At 49.1% G+C, this 14,090-nt stretch overlaps 1 protein-coding gene across 5 annotated transcripts in view; it reads right to left on the bottom strand.

Moving 5' to 3' along the window:
• KAZN (kazrin, periplakin interacting protein) overlaps positions 1 to 14,090 on the bottom strand; it is a 1,005,443-nt gene that overhangs the window by 288,418 nt on the left and 702,935 nt on the right. The window lies entirely within an intron of this gene.

Below are 14,090 nucleotides of genomic sequence, written 5' to 3'. Positions count from 1 at the left end.
ATGCCACTGAACACCCCACAGTGCAGAAGGGGCCCCCAGAACAAAGACTGACCCAGCTCACAGTGTCCATAGTGCCGAGGCTGAGAAACCCTGGTGCAGCGCGCAGGGCAGGACACCAGGCTCGGAGCCTGGCGGAGAAGGTCAAACCTGGGCTTGAAGAACAAACGAATCAATTCAGAGGCAGGCGACATGGGTTCCAAACCCAGTTCTGATCCTCAGGGATAGCCTTGGGCAGTAGGTGACATTTGTGAGTCTCATTTTCCTCATCCATAAAAATAAGGATACTACTTCCTAGTACAGAATTGTTGTCAAGATCCGAAAAACTTTGTGAGGTTTTGCTGGCACAGAATAGGCTCAGGCTCCTTCCCTTCCTGCCTCTGCCTCGGTCCCCACCTGGTCCCCAGTCACTGTCCCATGCAGGTTTGTGACACCTTTCTTACAGTCAACTGTCCTTCTGCCTGTCCTGGATTCATTCCATCCCTTCTCTCTAATTCCTCATTCATTCATCCATCCATTCATTCATTCATTCAATACATTTATAGAGTGTCTCTCATGAGCTCTGGGCAGGTGGGATGCGTCATCAGTCAATAAAACAGGAAAGTCTCCGCCCTCACAGAGCGTACATTCTATCTGGGGGAGCAGACGACAAAGAACACCATTGATAATAATAAGTCATATATTATCCTAGAAGGTTGGGGTAAGAAAGAACAGGGAAGAGAAACCAGGAATGCGTGTGTGTGTGTGTGTGTGTGTGTGTGTGTCTGTGTCCTTTGCGATTTTAAATAGGAATGGTCAGGGCAGGCTGGACTGAGGTCGTAGAGCCAAGACCTGAGGGAGGAAGGATTTTGCTTCAGGGCACCTGGAGGAAGGGGGCTCCGGCCCAGACAAAGGCCCAGGGCCTCAGACAGGCTGCCGCCAATCGGGCGTATTCATTCCTACACAGAAATCATGACTTTGTCCTTCCTGAGATGTAGCCACTGTGGCAGGATAAACAAGTACCTTAATTTTAATCAAGTGTCAACACCCACCCACCCACCCCCTTTTAGGCACAGAGTCCTAATTGGGGCGAGGAAACCACCGGCGTATCAGCTCATGCTATTTCAAAGGAACGGCCCAGGTGTCCGTTTGCACTTGGTTTATGTGGCCAATTCCGGCGTCGAGTCATTACAGACGATTAAGCGGTCATCACAATGGAAACCAGGCCCCAGAAGAACGACGCCGTGGCACGTAACTGGGGTGGCAGCTACGGTTCCACACGCCAGTCCCGCTCTCACACGGTTTGACGAGGTCCACATGCTAGCCAGGGACTGACTTTTTTTTTTTTTAAAGGTCTCTCTCTTTTTTTTTTTAATTTTATTTATTTATTTATTTTTATTGGGGAAGGGGAACAGGACTTTATTGGGGAACAGTGTGTGCTTCCAGGCCTTTTTTCCAAGTCAAGTTGTTGTCCTTTCAATCTTAGTTGTGGACGGTGCCGTTCAGCTTTAAGTTGTTGTCCTTTCAGTCTTAGTTGTGGAGGGCGCAGCTCAGCTCCAGGTCCTGAGGCAGCTCAGCTCAAGGTGCAGTGTTCAATCTTAGTTGCAGGGGGCGCTGCCCACCATCCCTTGCGGGACTCGAGGAGTTGAACCGGCAGCCTTGTGGTTGAGAGCCCACTGGCCCATGTGGGAATCGAACCGGCAGCCTTCGGAGTTAGGAGCACGGAGCTCCAACCGCCTGAGCCACCGGGCCGGCCCTAGCCAGGGACTGATTTGACTCAAGGGCACTGGCTGGTCAAGAACGTGGGTGAGTGGGAGCCTGAAGGCCGTTCGGACCCACCCGACACCGTGGGACACCTGTGACCACCTCGGGAACACAATCAGAGAGGTGCTCCTTATAAGGGTCTGGTCTCAGGGCTCGCCTCAGATGGACCCTGCTTCTCAACAGGGAGTTCTAATGCATGTTTGGGTCATTCCGACGAGCACTGCCTTTGGTACCAAGGAGACTCGCCCTCTAATGGCATTTCTTGCATGTGGTTGATGGACTGTTGTGCCTGCCCAAGTGGCAGCACAAAATAGGTAACTTAGCAGAGCCGCCGAGAGGCCTCCGAACACCGAGACTCAACAGCACATGAGAATGGGGAGAACGTCCCCTGGAAACGCACCTACTGCCAAGTTCAGAATCCCTCTGCTTAACGAAGCATCACCTGATTGGTGACTAAAAGTTCATAGAAGACGTGTTATGAATAAGTTAAATGAAGGCACTCACTGTCTTAATCTTCTCAATAACCCAGAGGGGTGGATATTATTCTCATCACCACCAGTGCTTAATATAACACCCAAGTTTCCAGCACTGAGGCTGGGGCCTGCCTCCATCTGGCCCATGGCAACCTCTCGGCCCTGTCCCCAGGGTGAGAACCCCTGTCTAAATGTATTTCCTCCTCTCCTTTCCTGCTGTCACCACAGCACTTGGGTCTCATCGCCTCCCACCGGGAGCTCTAAAATAGCCTCCTACCCAGACTCCCTATTACCAGTGGTCCTTCCTCAAGCCATCCTCCGTCTGGCTGCCATGGAGCTTCAGTCAGCCATCTCCCCAGTGTAAACCCCTCCCATACTGGCCAGGATAAAGTTCACATCCCTCAGTGTGGCATTCAGGGCCCTCCACCATCGAAGGCTGGCCACATCTCGGAGCACATCTCAAAGCCCCCTTGGCTCTCTCGCAATTCTTGCTGTTCAGGAACCCTTGCTCTGAAGTATTGAGTAATAAAAAGATCTGCCACCACGTTTGGGATCACAGTCATTGTGATGAAACACAGCTTGCTTCTCTGAGGGGGTGTCATGGGTTTCGCCGTTTAACCCATCAGACGCCTTGGCACCAAGGAACCCAGGAAAGAAGAGGCTTGTCCTGTGGCAGAAGGAAGCTGCAGGGGCCTGTATCAGATGGAGCAATCGGGCACATTAGGATTTCTGCTTCCTCTCGGAAGCTGAGTTAAAAAAAAAAAAATAAAATAAAATAAAAAATCTGCCACCCAGATGTTAAGTAACTCCTAAATCCTTCTTTAATTCACCAGGTAACCCAATGCCACATTCAGAGAAACCTTTCTCTTGGTGTTTTCAGCCTTGAAAATGGAGGTCTACAATCCTAGGCTTGGGAGTCAGAAAAGAAAAGTGAGGAATCACTCAGGCCAATCTTCCAATGAGATGTTCCATTTAGTGGGACAAGGAAAGAGGAAGAGAGGAAGATTATGTGGGGTTTGTAGGTTTGTCTTACACCCAAGAAAACCAACTGAAATTCTAGTGTTTTTCATCCTTCAAAAACTCTTCTTCCAGTAGATGGGGCAGGGGGCATGTCCCAGGGACCATGTAACCAACAAATATTTATTGAGCACCTACTAGCTGCCAGCCTGTGTGCGATGGGCTGAAGATGCTGCAGGAAACAACCAGATAATGCTGAAGCTGGCCTTCAGACAGACCGCAAACAAGAGACCAGGGGAATAAATTAATCACTGAGGTGATGCAGAACAGTGGGAGTGGAGAGCGGAGACCGACCGAGACATGGAGGCATGTGAACACCTCCGGGAGGAGGTAACATTTGAGCCAGACCTGCAGAAGGCTCCAGGAAGAGGGTCCCAGACCCAGAGAGTGGACCAGTTAGCACAAACGCCCGAGGCAGAAATGTGCTAGGATTTTCCAGGAAGCCAGCAAGGTAGGAGCAAATGAAGGGGTGGAGAGTGGGTCAGAATGAGGCCAGGGGCCAGTGAGGAAGGCAGGGTCCGTACCATTCACCTGTCTTGTAGACAAGGGGTCTGCACACCATTGCCTGCAAGCCACATCGGGCCTACTTCCTGTTCTGTGAATAAAGTTTTATTGGACATATTGTCTGCGGCTGCTTTGGAGCTAGTGGTCTGGCAGAGTTGGGTAGTTGCAACAGAGACCATATGGCCCACAAAGACTACAATATTTACCATCTGGCCTTTTGTAGAGCAAGTTTGCCAACCCCCATTGTAAGTCATGGCAGGAAGTTTGGATTTCATTCTATGGTCAACTGAGTAGCCACTGGAGGGTCTTACTCATTTGACTGGTGTTTTTTCAAAGACCATTCTGGCTGCTGCATGGAGGAGACTGGTAAGGAGCAGGAAGGGCCGGGGCAGAGCAGTGAGGCTTGGTATTTCCCTCCCGCTCACGTTGCCCACCAACGTGAGGACTGGGGCACCCGTGAGGACTGGGGCACCCGTGATATACAAAAGACATCTTCCAGTGGGGGCAGGGAGGGAAAGCCTGAGGGGGCCTCAGCCTGAATGCACGGAAGGGCTGGAATATCAGCTATACCTCAGAGTGTGTCCTGAGGTGAGCAAGGGAGCTGGGCCTCCATACCCCCACATTGGTCAGTCACTTGCTGAGGGCTGCCCTGAACAGACTTCAATTTCCAGGCACTTCTAACTCTGTGGGCATGTGGGCAAAGTGGGTTCAGAGGCCAAGTGCAATTTTCGGAAGAGGTGTCTCAGGTACAGGATGTGGGAAGCAAAAGTACAATAAAGCGGGTCGGGGGTGGTGACTTAGAACAGGCTTAAAGGGATGTATGGTCTGCCATACATACCCATTGTTCAGATGAGAAGACTGAGGTTCATGGACTGAGGCTCACTGACTTGCTCTCCAAAGGCAGTCAGTATTCCAGCCTCCATCTGACTCCGAACCCCATCCTCGGCTCTTTCCTGGCAAACCCCTCCTTCCTCCCTCCATGGCCGTGAAAGATGAAAGCCCTCTGATGCTTCTTCCTACTGCAGGAAAGGATCCTGCAGGTATACTGGCCACACTCTCTTTCAGATTGTCTTTTAATGCCCTTAACTGCTTAATCAGAAACAAATGACGGTCGTAAAAATTGGGAATGTTCAATGTCCTCTGATTAGTCAAGGAAGGTTATCAAAATACCAAAGTTTGGATAAATATAACTTCTTTTATGGACTCCCTGCAACAGCAGACTGTAAAACAGTCCCTCTCCAAGAGGGGGTGGGAGATAAAGAATTTCCTCTTCCAGCAGCAATAAATCAAACAACACTCAGTGGACAGTGGAAATAGATTTTTCTCACTCTGCACAGAGCTCTGGCTCCACCAAAGCCATGGCGCGACGCTCTCTCGGTGACAGGCTTCAACTTGGCCACATCAATTATCAAAATAAGAAATGTCAGGCCTGGGCAGGCGACGCTGTGATGCGAACTCTCGCTGCCCTACATATGCTCCCCGTCCCTGCAGCTTTTTATTTAAAGTCTAACAAGACTCAACCGGGCCAAAGCCCAAAGTTCACCTCCGAGAGAACCCCGATCCCTTCTTCAAGCTCCTTTCCATTGTACAGGGTGTCCTAGTTCAGTCCTGGACTAGGTCCTGGTAGAGATAAACTGGTTAGATTAAAGTCTGTGTCTCCCTCTCTCTCCCCGTCCCCCCTTCTCCCCCCCGCCCCCCTCCCCCGCCTTGGTCTCAGTCTCTCACTTTCTCTCCTTCACTTTTATTCATTTCTGGATTCAAATGACCCTACTTGAAAAAGGTTGCTTTCCAGAAAAATAAGAGTAACCAATGCAAGGCCACACCTTTTCATCATTGGAAAGGCCAAATAGATCCTCAAAGTTCCGATCTCTCCAGAGGTTTGAATTCCTCCCACTGCTTCCCAGCCTGTCCCAAGAATGGGGGCAGGAGGACTGTGAGAGTAGAGACATCCGTAGCAAAGCAGATCACAGCCCAAACTCATTTCACGTTTCTGCCTGTGTCACATCCGCTAACGGCCCATTGGCCAGAGCAAGTCACATGGTTGCGTCTAAGGTCAAGGGGAAGTCCACTCCGCCCACTCGGCCATGGCAACAGTGTGGATGCGAAACACCACTCCTCCATGGGGTGGAGGCTTGGGACCAGGAATTCAGACACCACACGTTCCAGTCGAGGCAATGGAGCCATTGTTGTCTGAATGTTTTCATCCTTTCCTCCCTTAGTCCCTCCCTCCCTTCCTTCTTAAACAGAAGGCAAATCATGGTGACAGGAGATGATATAAGCAATTAGGCTGGACCAGCTAAAACATGAAGTCTGAATCCATACTCAAGACATAGAGGGTGCACCCAAGAGATGACATCAGAAGAGACCCAAGTCCATAGGAGAAATTTTGATTCTTCCAATATGACACCAGAGTGATGTGAACTATTACGTGTCATCTTAGTCAAATAGTCCCCCTGAAAAGCAGTGGTTTGCCTCCTAGACTCTCCTCCATGTAACAAAACTACTAACTGCATCTGATATTTGTATAACTCTTCACCGTGCACTTTCCATATAGTTCCTCTGTTTTTCCCATAAAACCCCGAGGTGGTTGCTACTGTTGCCATTTTACCAATGAGGAAACTGAGGCTCAGAGAAGCTGAATAATTTACTCACGGTCACAGAGCTAGTATGCTGAAGAGCCAGGACTCGAACCTAGTCTATGACTGCAATCCCTTTGTTCGCCCCATATATCCCCGTCCTTCCTTCTGGCTTCAGAAGCCAGCTCCATCTTTCTCCTGCCATCGCTCAGAAATGGGACACTGCAGAGAAAGCAGGAGCAGACAGGCCCTGAGTGAACGATGGGCTGTGATAATGCACCATTCTGTGTCCCATATAGTGAGAGAATACGGTGTGTGGACACTGACGGGAACAACAGACAAACCTGTGTACGGTGACTATCAATTTCCAGTGGACACTTGGGAGCAGAACAAGGTGAGGTGATGTTTAAGGTATAAGTCATTTAGACAATGTCATCGGCCTTGAAACCCTTTCTGTGTAAACTCCTGAGCTTCTGCACAGGGATTCCAACGTGAGTTTCACAGCCCTTTGGCAGACAAGCGAGGTGTGACAATTTCTCCCTCTTGCAACAGAATCTCCGAAACCTGAATGCACAGATTAAAAGGTAAAAGGACACTTAACCAAAAATGTCTGCAAAATGACAAGAAGCCTATCCCTTACCCCTCTGCTGGCGGAAATACAAAAGGTTTTGTGCTTTTTGTTTTCTTTTCTTTTCAGTGTTGAAATGTGGCCAGGCCAGTTATGATAAAGAGATTAATTGTTCTTCTTTCAGCAAACTCCTTAGGAAGAAGACATTCAAAACCCACGCTTGCCCCTCCTTGTATTCTCAGTGCATGGATTTGGGGAGTGAAAGTGGGGCTGGTGTGGTTTTAGTTCAGACCCTGGGGGTGTCCCAGACTGCCTTGTGAAGGGCTCTGTGCCCGAGGAAGCTTGTGGCTGACTCTCACTGCAGTGTATTTTAATGGGAAATAATAGATAAGGAAGGCACTGCTGGGGCGAGATCCTGGTCTGCTGTCAGAAGGCTCATTTCCAAAACCTCAACTTCAAATATGCTGTATAATAGTCACATCGACCGGGACCCCTGGGGTCAGGCCAAAGGTGAGTCAACAGGAGAACCAAGCTGGCTTTCCGTTAACTCGTGTGTGTGCTGGCTTCCCGTATTGTGAGGACTAGGCCAGGCAGCAGCCGAGGGCTGCCCTAGGATGGATGGCGAATGAAGATGGCCCGCTGGCAAGGAAGAGCCTCCAATCGTCTCTTTGGAGAGCAGGATGTCCATTCAGACTCTGAAGACCACGGGATCCGGGGTCAGAAAGACCTGGGTTCGAAACCTGACCCTGACCTGGGGAAGCTGATTTCCATCACTGGGCTTCGTTTTCATGGTGGGCTTTTATGATGGCTTGTTATGGGCTTGTATGAGGATGGTGGTGGAGTCTCAGTTCAGACTGCTGTAAAAGAATACCGCAGACTGAGGGCTGAAACAACAGACATTTAGTTCTCACGGTTCTGGAGCTGGACGTCTGAGATCAGAGTGTCACCATGGCCAGGGCCTGGGGGGGGGCTCTCTTCCCAATTTCCTCACATCGTGGGGAGAGAGGGAAGGGAAGGGAAGGGAGGAGAGGATAGAGGAGGGAAGAGACGAGAAGGCACTCAGGTCTCTTCATCCCCATATAAGGGCACCAATCCCGTCATGGGGTTCCACTCCATGACCTCATCCCAACCCCATTACCTTCCAAAGGCCCCATCTCCAAATACCACCACCTTGGAGAGATTATTACAGCTTCAACATACAAATTTTGGGAGGTCACAAACATTTGGTCCATAGCATGAGATACCAGCAGAAAGCAGGAGGCATTGATCCGGGCAGAGACGCAGCAGACACGGCCTCATATGTTCAAGTGGAGTCCTCAGTACAATTCTAGAGACGGGTCAGCTGTTAAACCAACTTCCTTTCTAGCCAGAGGGGTGTCTGCAAGCCTTCAAGGCCTTTGTCCCAGCCAAGAGGTAGCTCTGTGTGCCCGCTAATTCTCCAGGTTTCTCCTAAGTGGGCAAAGTCACCCCGCTTGACCAATGCGTGGGCACGGAGGGCATCCTGGCCAGGAAGGGGCGACCCTCCACCCCACACCCCTGCAAAGTGGCAAATGAGCAACAAAACCTCAGCAATTATGCAAATTCGAGTCTGCATCTCATTTCCTCCTCTGCAACGGTGGGAAGCCGCTCTGAGACCTCCCGCTGCATGAATGTTAGTTACTTCTGCAGATCGTATCTTCCCAGCAGTGCTTTTTCCTTCCTTCCTTAAAAAAAAACCAAAACCAAAAAGCAACTACCACCCATAACGTACAAGTTGACTTTGTAACTGTATACAATTTTTTTTTTACAGAAAACTTCCAAAAATTTTTCTCACCTGGGAATTAGGATTGTATCTGGTATCAAAACCCTCAGTGGAGCGGTGGGACGGTTGGGGGAGGTGCAAGGGAATTAAGGGACAAGCACAGCAATGGCATTCTGCAGGCTGATTAACAGTTTTTTTCAGTCTGGGAAATCCATGTCATTGTTCCCATTTTATGAATGAAGGCAGGAGCAGACGTTCAGAGAGGTTAAGTAATCTGTGTAAGGTCACACAGCGAGCAGGCAGGGGACCTGGGATTTGAAAGAGCATCTACGCGGCTCCAACGCCTGTTCTCTTTCCCCTGGACACACATTTCCTTCTCCTTGCATGAGAACATTTCCCACATGCCATGAAGTGTGAACCTCAGCCACAGACTTCATACACCTATATGAACTTATATAAAAATCTGGATTCATGAATTTAAATTCTGAAGACCTGCTAAAGTCACAAGGTTTAAAAGGTGGTGTTTTCTATCTGATTACGCCCAGTACAATACCTCTGCAGGCCTCCTCACTGTGTCCCATATAAATCATTATCCTTCTCCGATCTACGTCCAAGCCCAGGGTGCTGGCCTACGTCCTGTACCCCCAAACCCACCCTGACTCTCAGGCCCAGGTCAGGGGCCCTGCACCAAGAACTCTGTCCAGTGGCTGGAGCTCACACTGACCTTCTCTGAATCCCCAAGGCCTGTGCCGATTTCTCACAGGCTGGTTAGAGGAGAGCCCCCAAGTCCTGGCCAAGTGTTTCCATGGAGGGAGCCCCACTCACCCACACTCTGGGGCCCCCTCTGCTCCTTCATTCACTCCTGTGTGGCTGGTAAGTTTGGGAGAGGAAAAGGGCCTGCCTGGAGCCTGCAGGCCCATGAGACATATGCATTCTGGTCTGTTCTCTGCCAGAGGTAAGCACTGGGGAAGATTCAGCTCCTGCGTGTGGGGAGTCGGGGGCCTGCGGTCCTTCAGCTCTGCCTGCTGTTGGGGTGGAGAATTGGCCAAAACCCGAGTCTCGATTCCCGATCAGCTCTACTGGTAATGACTGTGATCTCCATTTGTCTTTCTCCCGTGTCTTTAATTCTCAGTTGAAATCACACTGGGGAGGGAAAGAAAAGGGTCCTCTCCAGATGAAACCCCACAAATACCATCTTGTATTATTTGTGACAGTTTCATGTGTAACCCCGGTCTCTCTGCGTAAACAGCAGGCGCTCAATACATGCTCGCCGAGCGAGTGCAGAGCCTTGAAGCCACGCTCCCTGGATCTCCCTCGCTGCCCTCCAATCGTGGACATTATCAGTAAACTATTGGCAACTGACGTCAGCCAAGATTTGCTGCCCTCTGAGCCATGGCCACTGTATACATGGAAAGTCTTGGTGTCATTAATGAACTGTCTCTGGCAGCGTCCTCTGTAAAGTGCATTGTGATAAAAGGATCCTTTGTGACCCAAGTCTCTAGTTAACTCAGAGTTGCCCAAATGCACAGTCAGGCTGCAACAAAACTCTGATAAGGGTGTGTCCCCAAAGGTAACCATTGTTCATTTTGTTGGATTTGGGGAAACAGTGGCATGGGGAGGGAAGAGGGTAGATTCGGTGACTGGACAAGCCAAGTACCAGTTCTGGTTTTGCTCCTTATCTAGACACACCTTCTCTGCGTCTCAATATCCTTTGCTATAAAATTCCCCTCCTGGGTCAATTTCCTTACTCACAGAAGGAGAGAACCATATTCCATGGATCCAGGGGAAGCATATACGTACGTAGGCATCATCTCACAAACCCATCCCCATAGCTTGGCACTGGCTGCCATGATGGTGTAGCAAGGATCCTATCCAGTCTGAGGAGCCTATCCTTAGGAAGAAAGGTGCTGTGATCAATTAGTGATGTCTGCCGTGGAAACAACATGGAATGGTGGTGTGCGTATCAAGCATTTGCCATCCCAGGGCCTGATGGGTTCAGGGATGCCTGGATTTGGGATTGGGCCGCAGTGCAGCCCAGCAGTTAAGAGCATGGACTCTCGCACCAGACTGCTGGATGTAAGTCCCCGCCCTGGATGTTGACCTCGGGCAAGTCTCACACCTTCTCTGTGTCTCAGTATTCTCTGCTGTAAAATGCAGACAGTAGTAGTACCGATTTTATAACGATGTTATGAGGATTAAATGAAGTAAGCTGAGAAGTTGTGGGAACAGTGCTTAGCACTGAGTAACTGCTACATATGCGACAGCTGTTCAGTTAGATGGCGGTGAAATAAAAAGGTTCGAATTCAATGATAGTGACGATAAGAACTGTCGCGCTTCTAACAACGCAAATGAAAAAAGCTTGGCGTGGCATGCAAGTATATATTATTCAGAATGGCATGCAAGTATACATTAAGTCCACATGGATACATTATATCCACATGGATACCCAATATCCACATGTGTCTAAAGGCCTGGAAAGATCGAGGAGAATGCTCATCAAAATGTTAGCCGTGATTATATCCGGGTGGTTGGAATTTAGGGTTAACTTACAGTGAGTATATATCATTTCCCCTAGACAATAAAACTATTTTTTAAAAAAGCCAAACAAACAAGCAAACACACAAAGCTTCCTATCTCCTATCAGAAGGAAAGCGTCCGGAGTCTGGATCCCATTTATACATGATCTCCCCACGTGACATGCCAGCCCTCACGGTGACGCGAGGCCTGAACCACTTTCAGCCGGGAACAAAAATGGTACCTCGGGGGTAGGCTGGGCCTGGCCGTTCACCCAACAGCATCTGTTGCCATTTCCAGCGATAGTCTCATGATGTGAGAACCCTCCCGACGAAAATCTCTAAAATCAAGTGTTTTCTAAAGTGCAGACAGGTGCTCGCCCCCTGACCAAGCAACGCGGGCTCAAAGATACGCCATCTTCGGGAGATTCGAGTAGGCGTAGAGGTTTCCCTCAATACAAGAGTAATTAACAAGTCTCCAAATTAATCATTTCTTCCCAGGCCTTGGGCTCCTTAAGGCTGTGCAGAGGGAATGGAAGACAAATGGGTTTTGAAGCCTTTTTTTTTTTTTTAAAGAAAAGAAACCTTGTCATGTACAGAAATTGAAGAAGCAACTGTTTTTAACATAGAAAGCTACCAAGGCACCGATTACAAGTTTGAAAAGGAAAAGACGCCAGGTTAGGAGCTTCTCTAGGCGCATGGGGTTTCTGTGACTGAGGCCTCAGTGTTCACATCTGGAAGATGGAGCAGTGGGAGCTTTGTGCCCCTTGTGAACTCAGGTGCACAGCTGGCCTGCAAGACGGGGTGAGACATTCAGCCTCCCCTGCTGGGAATGCTGGGGCCGTGACTGCTTTCCTGTAGCAATACCCTGAACTCCTGGGGACAGGGCAGAGGAGTCCGTGTCAATGGTGACAGCCCATGAGAACTGTCATGAAATGATTCCATGCATTTGCAAGGATCTCACGTAAAGAAAACTTTTATTAGGAAATAATGACACACACTAAGTTGCAAAAGTAGTACAGGTCCCCTGTATCCATCATAAAGCTTCTCCCAATGGTGGTGTCTTCATAATCATATTACTATTACATATCAAAACCAGGAAAATGACATTAGCACAACGTCTCTGATTTCACCAGTTCTCTCTCTCTCTCACACTCATAGTTTTAGTGGGGGGTTTGTTTTCGTCCTATGACATTTTATCCCATATATACTCTCTCAGGACTGGTTAAGGACAGCCATTCCAGGGCAGGCAGGAACCAGAGAAGCTGGAGAATGCCTGTAAGCCCTCAGCCTGAACAGGGGGCTGGTGACCTCTGTGGGAACACAAAAGTCCTGAGCACCAAGGCAGGAAGACCCAGAAAAACCAACCTCAGAAGAAACACTCCCCCTTCCCCACTGAAACTGCAGCCCGCTGTCCTCCAGTAACCAGGACAGAGCCCGAAGAGCTAGGCTGCACCAGGCTCTCTGTCACTCCCCTTAGGACTAATTCCTCGGTTCGCATGGGCCTCCCTGGGCCAAGCCAGGGCCCTCCCCTGGAGGAAGTTTAAGAGTGGCTGAAGAGCACTTTTGAGTTCACCGAGGGTGTTCTCAGGCACCTGGCCTAGTGAAGACATTCAGTGGCTAAAGCTGACGAGACTTTTTAAAAAAAGAAAAAGCATGTCTGTCCATGTTTGTGGTGGCGCCGGAGAAGAGTTTATAACAGAATCCGATTTCCACTTAGAACATCAAATAGGTTTCAGCTCATTAGCCAACTGCCGTTGATTGCCAGTTGCCTGTAGCACCGCATTGAGAAGGATTCTGAGGCTAAGGCTGGTCTCCGTGGAGAGAGGTGCTGGGATCAGCTAGTAAGGTCTGCGTGGAGAGTGATCGCTGGTGGACCATGTTCATTTACCATCATCCTTGACAGAGTCCTTTAACAGCAGGAAACTGAGGCCAAGGGACTGGAGTGACTTGCCTGGGGTCAAACAGAAAATTGACGAGAGGGAACATGTATTTTTTGACAAATTAGTGTTCTTTTTCCTGCAGCGTTCAGGGGATCATTGTGATGCTTGTGAAGCTTTCTTCTCAGAAGCTATGGCTCAAAAAACTGAGCTTGGATATCACCAAAATCCTTTGAGGTAGGATACACATTTGCCTGTCCCAAGGCCCTGGAGGTTAGCATCAGTGATCCTGGCAGTGACAACATGACTTAGGTTTATTGGGCAATTACTATGGACCAGGCCTATGACAAGAGCTTTACATGCATCGGCTCTGTTAGTCTACACAGCAACCTTTGAAACATAAACTATTACCAGCCCCATTTTACAGAAGAGGTTGAGGCTGACAGACACCAACCTTAACAAAATTAATGTAAGTTAACAGAGACGGAACATTCATCATATGCCAGCCACTTACAGGTGAGTTAAGGCAGGCATTCCCTCATTCAATCCATAGGAGGAAGATCAATTATTATCCCCATTTTACAGATGAGGTAACTGAGGCACAAAGAGATTAAGGAAACGAGAAGTGTACAACTCCACCTCCCCCTCCAAAAGAGGTCAACTTGTCCAAAGTCACAAAACCAGTAAGTGGTTGAACCCAGGTCTGTGAACTCCCAACCATGTGAAATCCACTCTATTTACTGCTTTCCTCAGAGGGGGGCTCATTCCTGAGCTGAGTTCCTCCCATTTCCCGTGAACTGAACACTGTCAGAAAGGATGAGAAAAGTGGTCATTTTTGCCCATGTGTCCTTGAGGGCTCATTTAGATTCATTTTTGTAAATATAAGATTTTCTGGGAGAAAACCCAATGCAATCTGAAGAAGTCTGCCTTTCTGGGTGAAAAGAACTGGGCAGATGGGGGTGGGGGTGGGAGATGAGGGTAAGGGGGGATCAAATATATGGTGATGGAAGGAGAACTGACTCCGGGTGGTGAACACACAATGGGATTTATAGATGATGTAATACAGAACTGTACACCT

Source organism: Rhinolophus ferrumequinum, chromosome 9 (assembly GCF_004115265.2).
Source record: "Rhinolophus ferrumequinum isolate MPI-CBG mRhiFer1 chromosome 9, mRhiFer1_v1.p, whole genome shotgun sequence".
Taxonomy (NCBI): Eukaryota; Metazoa; Chordata; class Mammalia; order Chiroptera; family Rhinolophidae; genus Rhinolophus; species Rhinolophus ferrumequinum.
The sequence above is the reverse complement of the archived record's forward strand: the minus strand, read 5'-3'. Positions and strand labels throughout refer to the sequence as shown.